Raw genomic sequence first — 8,973 nt, forward strand, 5'->3', positions numbered from 1 at the left:
CATCTACGGCATCAGGGGGTTCGACTGTTGCCTTACCTGGACGACCTCTTATTGTTGGCAGGGTCTCCAGAAGTACTTTATTTATTTATTTATTAACAGTTTCTTATATTCCGTTGCGCTTTACAATTGGAAACATTGATAGAACAAAACAGGGTAATAACAGACAGACATAGAGGTAAGAGAGCCCTGCTTGCAAGCTTACAATCTATAGTTCAACACCACCTACAGCTGACAGTGTTTGTGCTTCAGGCTCACGGATGGTTGATCAACTGGACGAAGTCCTCCTTGACTCCATCCCACAGGATGCTCCATCTGGGAGCTCTGTTGGATTCCCAACAGCAGAGAATCTTTCTGACCGCAGAAAAGATCTCCACTTTGCAGACGTGAGTACGTAGATGTCTCCACAGTTGTCGAGTGCCAATCCACTCAGCAATGAAAGTACTGGGGTTCATGGTGTCGACGTTCGACATGGTGGAATATGCCCAGTTCCATTCCAGGCCTCTGCAGAAATTGATCCTCTCCAGGTGGAACGGATTACCCCATTGGATAAAGGCACAATCGATGGTGCTCTCTCCAGTGGTGCATTTGTCCCTTGCGGGGTGTCATCTCACCAAGGGGTGCCCCTTTTTGGATTCTGGAATGGGTCCTCCTGACAACGGACACCAGTCTCTGGGGTTGAGGCACAGTGACAGTCCCACGTCAGAATGCGCGACACCTCTGTCAGAGCTGCCTGACTTTGAGTTCCACCTTGACGGTTGATGCAAGCTACCGTCGTGGCGTTGTCTGACTGAACCTGCAAGGCTTTACGTGAACTACGAGACTGGCTTGCTGTAGGGCCCTGAAGACCGCCCGAAGTGCCAATATGTTTATTGGTAGGGCAGACTCCTCTGCTGTCCACCTTCCCTGAAAGAAATGTGGACCCATCACTGTGTCCCAACCCCAGAGACAGGCGTCCATCGCCAGGAGGACCCAGTCCAGATTCCAAAAGGGGCGCCCCATGGTGAGGTGACTCTTCTGAAGCCACCAAGTCAGAGACAGAGGCACATCCGGAGAGAGCACCATTGTTTGTGTCCGTATCCGATGTGAAGATCAGTCCCACCTGGAGAGGAGCAATGTCTGCAGAGGCCGGGAATTAAACTGGGCATACTCTTAACATGTCGAATGTCGACACCATGGAGCCCAGTAACTGCATTGCCGAGTGAATCGACACTTAGCGACTGTGCAGGCATCTGCGTATTCGCGTCTGCAAAATGGAGATCTTGTATTTGGTCAGGAAGATCCGCTGCTGTTGAGAGTCCAACAGTGCCCCGAGATGGAGCATCCTATGGGAGGGAGTCAGGGAGGACTTCTTCCACTTGATCAGCCAACCGTGAGTCTGCAGCACCAAGATCGTAAGCTGTAGATGGTGGTGAAGTACCTCTGGAGACCCGGCAGCAGAAGGTTGTCCAGTTATGGCAACTGGCGGACCCCATGCAGCTGCAGATGGGCTGCCATTACCGCCATCATTTTGGTAAACACCCGCGGTGCAGTAGAAAGGCCAAACGGCAGGGCCTGAAACTGGAAATGTTGCTGTAGGACAGCGAACCTGAGAAACCTCTGGTGAGCCGAAGCAATCGGAATATGCAGGTATGCATCCCGAATGTCCAAAGACACCATAAACTCCCCAGGTTCCATAGCCAGTATAATAGACCGCAGAGTCTCCATCTTGAACCAAGGTACTCTGAGAAATTTGTTCAGGGACTTGAGGTTGAGGACAGGCCGATATGAACCGTTTGGTTTCAGAACCAGAAAGATATTGGAATAATAACCCATTCCACTCTGAGGTAACAGTACCAGTACTATGACTCCTGCCTGGAGCATAGAGCGTATTACTTTCTGGATCTCCAAGGCCCTGTCCTGGTTTGACTATAGTCCTGTGGTGAAGAACTGATGAGGGCGTACCCGTGAGAGACCACTTCCTTTACACAAGTGTCTGTGGTGGTCTGACACCAGCACTGGGCTAATTCAAGTCGGCCCCCTGCCTTGGGGTCCACCAAGGTGAGGCGAGTCCCGTCCCGTCAGGCTGAGGGCTTATTGTTAGACTTGGCAGCCGGATGTCTGGTGCTCCAAGGCCGTTTCTTGGGCTTGGTAACCTTCTTGGCTCCTGATGGCCTAGGAAAGGACTGAACCGTAGGTTTTCCCTGAGGACGATAGTTTCGAAAGGACGAGTTCCCAGACCCCGATGGGATCGGGGACCGAGGGGAGACAAGCAGATTTTGCAGCTATCAAGGTGTCCACATTCTTATCCAAATCCTGACCGAACAAGACCTTTCCATTGAAGGGTAAACACTCCAACCCTTTCTTAGACTCAGCATCTGCTCTCCAAGAGCGTAACCATAGGGAGAATTGGCCGCAGCTGAAATCCCGCAGCCTCATTAATATATGTAGCTGAATCCCTGAGATAACCCACCAGTTCTATTTGCTCACTGGTAGCATCCAAGGGGAGAGACGCCTCCACAGAATTCCCCCAGCGTTCCATGGCCCTGGCAACCCAGCAGATGGCCATAGCTGGCCTGGAAGCCCCTCCTGAAAGGTAATAAATGGACTTTAAAAACACCTCCACCTTCCTGTCCGTAACATCTTTCAGAGGACATGGACGGCATGGGCAGAGTCGCACTCTTAACCAGGCATGTCACATGAGAATCCACCTGAGGAGAAGTTTTCCATTTAGAGAAATCATTTTCTTCAAAAGGATAAGCGTAAGCCAAACATCTTAGAGGTTGGAAACGCTTTCCTGGAGATTTCCAAACCTCCTTTAAATGATCCACCAGATGATCAGACAGAGGAAAGATTGCAGCAGTACTTTTAACATCCTTGGAAAAGGCAGTCTTGGACTTTGGGGACGAGGAGCTTCCAGGAGCAATCTCCATGGTCGCACGTATGAGACCGTGGACATAAATTTTTAACTTAGGCTCAGTTTCCCACTGCGGGGGCTCAGAGTCAGACAAGTCATGTATCTCTCCGTCGTCAGACGACATGTCGTCCTCATCATAGTGCGTTGACTGAGACGACGTTAGTTGTTTCTTAGCAGGCCTAAGCAGGGTTTAGCTTGCACCATCTCTGTCAGGTCCTGAACCGTGGTAGAGTAAGAGTAAACCCAAATAGACTCCGGAGACACCTGAGAAGGTGCTGGCTGTGGAGGGAGGCACTGCGCTACCATCATCTGCCGGGGGACCCCCTGTATGGGAGATTGAACTACCGCCTGCTGCGTGAACCCCAGTTGGGGGAACGTGGGGGGAGCTGCCAACTGTCCCACAAGGGTATTTAAAGCTTGTGCAAAACAAGCCCAGGGAGGCTCCTGCACAGAGTTAGAAACAGCAGGTGTACATTAAAGGGCAGAACATGTTGTACATAAGCCCCCAGTAAGTACATCTCCCTCCCCAATACCTGGCTTACATCTGGAGCAGGAAAGCAGGAGAGGGGCGCCATTCGTCACTCCCAGACATAGGGCCGTATTCAATTAGGCTGCGAAAACCTGTTCTCGGCGAAACTTTTTCACCGATGACGTCATTTTCGCATTTTTCACTTATCCCTGTATTCAATTGTAGCGTCTTTTCACCGGTGCAAAAATGCAATGCAATGTAATAGGTGAAAACGTTTCGCCTATGGTTACCCGGCGGAAAAAAGTGCAGAATTGCGGTTTTGGGGTGCAGAGGTACGGAAACCACTCTGCACGCTTTGTACACCCCCCTTGACGCTAACTGCGTAAAAAAACTCTTAGAAAACACAAAGGACCTCATTCGGACCCGCTCGCTAGATGCGATCGCTCGCATCCAGCGTATGCAAATTTGTCAAAGTGACGCCATGGGAAGCGATTGCTCGCCAAGGCATAAGCACACCCACTTTGCTGGGCGAGCGAGCGGGCTGCGATCGCATAGAGTAGTTCACGCACGGGCAGAACGAAGCGTGCAAATGCGCGTTCGCAAACCATCAGGCCGCTTGCAAGCGCACAGTGCTAGCGAGCGGGTCTGAATGAGGTCCAAAGGACACAAAAAGCACTTTGAAAATGTGGGCGAAAAAGTTCAAAGTGAGTGTACAAATTCAAAAACTAGCGAAATAGCCTTTGGGGGGGTCTGCAAGTACGGGGGAGGTGTTTTGTTGATTGCAGGTGTTTGCTGAAGGAGCGTTTTTTTTTTTTTTTGGTGCATTTTAAAGCTTGAATTTTGCGATTTCTAAATATGCTTGCTTCCATTTTCATGTACCCCAAATTTGATGGGACTACTTATTTTTTCCAAAAAAACAGGTGTTAAATACTATTCTTCACCACTTGCTCAAAGACGCTAAATAGCACCTATTGAGACCATTTAAAGACCCCATATACCTTTAGCAGGGCTATTCGGCGGTACCCATAGTGAACCCCCATGTCAGAGCCTCTTTAGGGGGGTGTCAGGCTGATTTCCCTAAAAAAGACAGGACTTTTCGCTGATTTAGTTTTTGCCGACTTGGAATTGAATACGGGGATACGCAGGGACGAGCGCGATACTTTATTGCAGCCAAAACCTCCAATGACGGCGAAAAGTCCAGCCACGGACTTTTCGCTTCAAATTGAATATGGCCCTAAGTAGGAGAGTATGGATGCTGTATGTGTCCACCACACAGAAAAACACTTACATTTCCACCCTGACAGTACTGGCACCGTGAGGGCTGTCAGAAGGAAAAGTATAGGGAAAGCAAAATGGCTGACAGAGAAAAGAAAGTGCAGTCAGACAGCGCTAGCATAAGTCACATACAATGTAGAATAACCACCTGCACTAATGGCACTACCATCAACTACACAGACCTAAAGTCTGGTAGGAATAGTGCGACATACTCTGACCTTACAGGAGGAGAGGTATGCAGGGGGATCCGGGCTCTGCACCGCCGATGAGACCAGCTCTAATGCCTTAAAATGGCCGCCGAAGAGTTCAGAGGAGGCGGGCCCGGGGAAGGAGCGCTGAAACAGCCCGCCAGACCACAGTGGTAAGGCGCTGTGTGCAGGAGGGGAGGCGCCGGTTGTGAGACAGGGAAGGCGCCATTCCCTGGCATGCTATTAACCTTGTTTGAAAGCTCCAGCCCGACGTCCCTGATGGTCTAGTGGCAGCGCATGCTCAGTGCCTGGCTCCAGTGCCTGGCTCCACGCGCGGGAGCCCCCTTCCTTGGGGATAAACAAGGACTGTGTATCAGCGGGCGCCTACCGCAGACTCCTGCTGCTTACCTGCATTCCCCGTGGAATCTGGACACAGTCCAGGAACCCTCCGGGGTCCCTGCTAGCAGAGACCCCGGAAGTCCGGCGAGATCCACGGATCGGATCCTGGCGTCTCGGGGCTGGCGCTGGACTGTCCGTGCTGACCGCTCTAAGCAGAAGAATCTTCTGGGGCTGTTTGAACATCCCCTCCGTGCAGTGACCCGACTCTAGCCGGGTTCCTACGAAACTGAAGGTGCCTTGGCCTGGGGGCGGGGTATAGGAGAGGGGCCTGTGGTCATATGCGGCTACTGGATGCTAGAGCGGAACGGAGAGTGGGCAGACGTGTTCAGTGCCACAGACGGGCAACAGTGCATCACTTTACAGATCATCTGAATCGGGGACCAATTTAGAAGGCCACCCACTGAGCAGTGCGCCGTTGCTGCCTGCTGCATACAGGGCGAGATGCTTCCAGTTTGCTCAGGAAGACAGGAATGACTGGAGCCGGCCTCATGTGGTCTGACCAATCACAGTATCAGTTACACCATGCAGAGTCTGACCAATCACAGTATCAGTGACACCATGCAGAGTCTGATCGATCACATTGTCAGTGACACCATGCAGAGTCTGACCAATCACAGTATCAGTTACACCGTGCAGAGTCTGACCAATCACATTATCAGTGACACCATGCAGAGTCTGACCAATCACATTATCAGTGACACCATGCAGAGTCTGACCAATCACATTATCAGTGACACCATGCAGAGTCTGACCAATCACATTATCAGTGACATTATCCAGAGTCTGACCAATCACATTATCAGTGACATTATGCAGAGTCTGACCGATCACATTGTCAGTTACACCATGCAGAGTCTGACCGATCACAGTATCAGTTACACCATGCAGAGTCTGATCGATCACATTGTCAGTGACACCATGCAGAGTCTGACCAATCACAGTATCAGTTACACCATGCAGAGTCTGATCGATCACATTGTCAGTGACACCATGCAGAGTCTGACCAATCACAGTATCAGTTACACCATGCAGAGTCTGACCGATCACAGTATCAGTTACACCATGCAGAGTATGACTGATCACATTATCAGTGACACCATGCAGAGTCTGACCAATCACAGTATCAGTTACACCATGCAGAGTCTGACCAATCACAGTATCAGTGACACCATGCAGAGTCTGACCGATCACTATCAGTTACACCGTGCAGAGTCTGACCAATCACATTCAGTGACACCATGCAGAGTCTGACCAATCACATTATCAGTGACACCATGCAGAGTCTGACCAATCACATTATCAGTGACATTATGCAGAGTCTGACCAATCACATTATCAGTGACATTATGCAGAGTCTGACCGATCACATTGTCAGTTACACCGTGCAGAGTCTGACCGATCACATTATCAGTGACACCATGCAGAGTCTGACCGATCACATTATCAGTTACACCATGCTGAGTCTGACCAATCACATGATCAGTTACACCGTGCAGAGTCTGACCGATCACATGATCAGTTACACCATGCAGAGTCTGACCGATCACATTATCAGTTACACCGTGCAGAGTCTGACCGATCACATTATCAGTGACACCGTGCAGAGTCTGACCGATCACATTATCAGTTACACCATGCAGAGTCTGACCAATCACATTATCAGTGACACCATGCTGAGTCTAACCGATCACATTATCAGCTACACCATGCAGAGTCTGACCGATCACATTATCAGTGACACCATGCAGAGTCTGACCGATCACATTATCAGTTACACCATGCAGAGTCTGACCGATCACATGATCAGTTACACCATGCAGAGTCTGACCAATCACATTATAAGTTACACCATGCAGAGTCTGACCAATCACATTATCAGTGACACCATGCAGAGTCTGACCAATCACATTATCAGTTACACCGTGCAGAGTCTGACCAATCACATTATCAGTTACACCATGCAGATGGTAGGGTGAGGGGATGGAGACCACAGCAGGAAAGCCTGGGTCCTACTGGCATCGTCACAGCTCTTCAGACGGGCGGAGACGCTATGAGAGATGCAGTTCATTGCGTTTGGGCTGATATCCCCCACGAAACATACCGACCGCTAACAGAATCCATCCTGGAAGTAATCATTCCGTATTAAGGGTATAAGGTGGCCCTACAAAGTACTAACCCGTCGGTCATCATATCTGCCCCCCCCCGCATCCTAACCCTATCTGCCCCCCCCCCCGCATCCTAACCCTATCTGCCCCCCCCCGCATCCTAACCCTATCTACCCCCCACCCCCCCGCATCCTAACCCTATCTGCCCCCCCGCATCCTAACTCTATCTGCCCCCCCCACATCCTAACCGTATCTCTACCCTCCTGCAGCCTAACCCTAACCACCCCCCCCCCTGCATCCTAACCCTAAGTGCCGATACTGCTGATGATGCCACCATATGCATGAAGCCGCGCGGGCACTGGCATTAGCATAAGGTAGTAAAACAGGAGATATGGTAAGAACTTACCTTTGTTATCTCTGTTTCTACAAAGTCCATAGGGTCCACAGGGTTGATCTTGGGGTATAGCTGGATCTGGATCCACGGGCACCACACAGTTAAAGCTTTGCTGCTCCCAGGATGCACTTGGGTCCGTCCTCCTCTATACCCCGCCCCCGGCCACAGGCACCTCAGTTGGTAAGCAGCCAAGGCCGGAGGAGGAGACTAAACAGAGAGAAGGAAGACTGGAACACACAAGAAACCATACTCACAGAAATGGGAGACGGAAACACCGGTGACCAGCCACACAGCCCATATGAAGCCAGGTGCGTCAGGGCGGGCGCCCTGTGGACCCTATGGACTTCGTAGAAACAGAGATAACAAAGGTAAGTTCTTACCATATCTCCTGTTTTCTACTTCAGGGTCCACAGGGTTGACCTTGGGGATGTCCCAAAGCAGTTCAACTAAGGGCGGGGACGCTCCTGTGCTGAAAGGAGTACCCGGTGCCCGAAGGATGCATCCTGAGAGGCGAAGGTGTCAAACGCATAGAACCTCAAAAACGTTTGAATGGAAGACCAAGTGGCCGCCTTACACAGCTGAACAGCGGAGGCGCCACGTCTAGCAGCCCAAGAGGGACCCACAGAAGGAGTGGAATGAGCCTTAACAGAGGCTGGCACAGGTAAACCCTCCTGTGCATAAGCCTCACAAATAACTGAACGAAGCCAACGGGCTAACGTTTGCTTGTTGCCAGGCCAACCCCTCTTGTGAAAACCGAAGAGGACAAACAACGAATCCGACTTCCTAACCGAAGCAGTCCGGTCCACATAGATTCTAAGTGCCCGGACTACATCCAAGGAAGCCTCACTAGCTGAAAGATCAGGTGACTGAAAAGCTGGCACGACAAGCTCCTGATTAATGTGAAACTTGGAGACCACTTTGGGCAAAAATTCAGGACGAGTGCGGAGCACCGCTCTGTCCTGATGAAAAATCAGAAAAGGGGGGCGACAGGAAAGCGCCCCCAACTCTGACACCCTCCTGGCAGAAGCAATTGCTAGGAGAAAAAACGGTCTTGAACGTCAGCCACTTGAGGTCCACCACCTCAAGAGGCTCAAAAGGAGGACCCTGCAAGACCCGTAGCACCACCGCCAAGTCCCAAGGAGCCACAGGAGGCATGAAGGGAGGCTGTATCCTGAGAACACCCTTGAAAAAGGTGTGAACATCCGGTAGTGTAGCAATCCGTCGCTGAAACCACACGGACAAAGCAGACA

Source organism: Taudactylus pleione, unplaced genomic scaffold (genome assembly GCF_031769625.1).
Source record: "Taudactylus pleione unplaced genomic scaffold, aTauple2 ptg002130l, whole genome shotgun sequence".
Taxonomy (NCBI): Eukaryota; Metazoa; Chordata; class Amphibia; order Anura; family Myobatrachidae; genus Taudactylus; species Taudactylus pleione.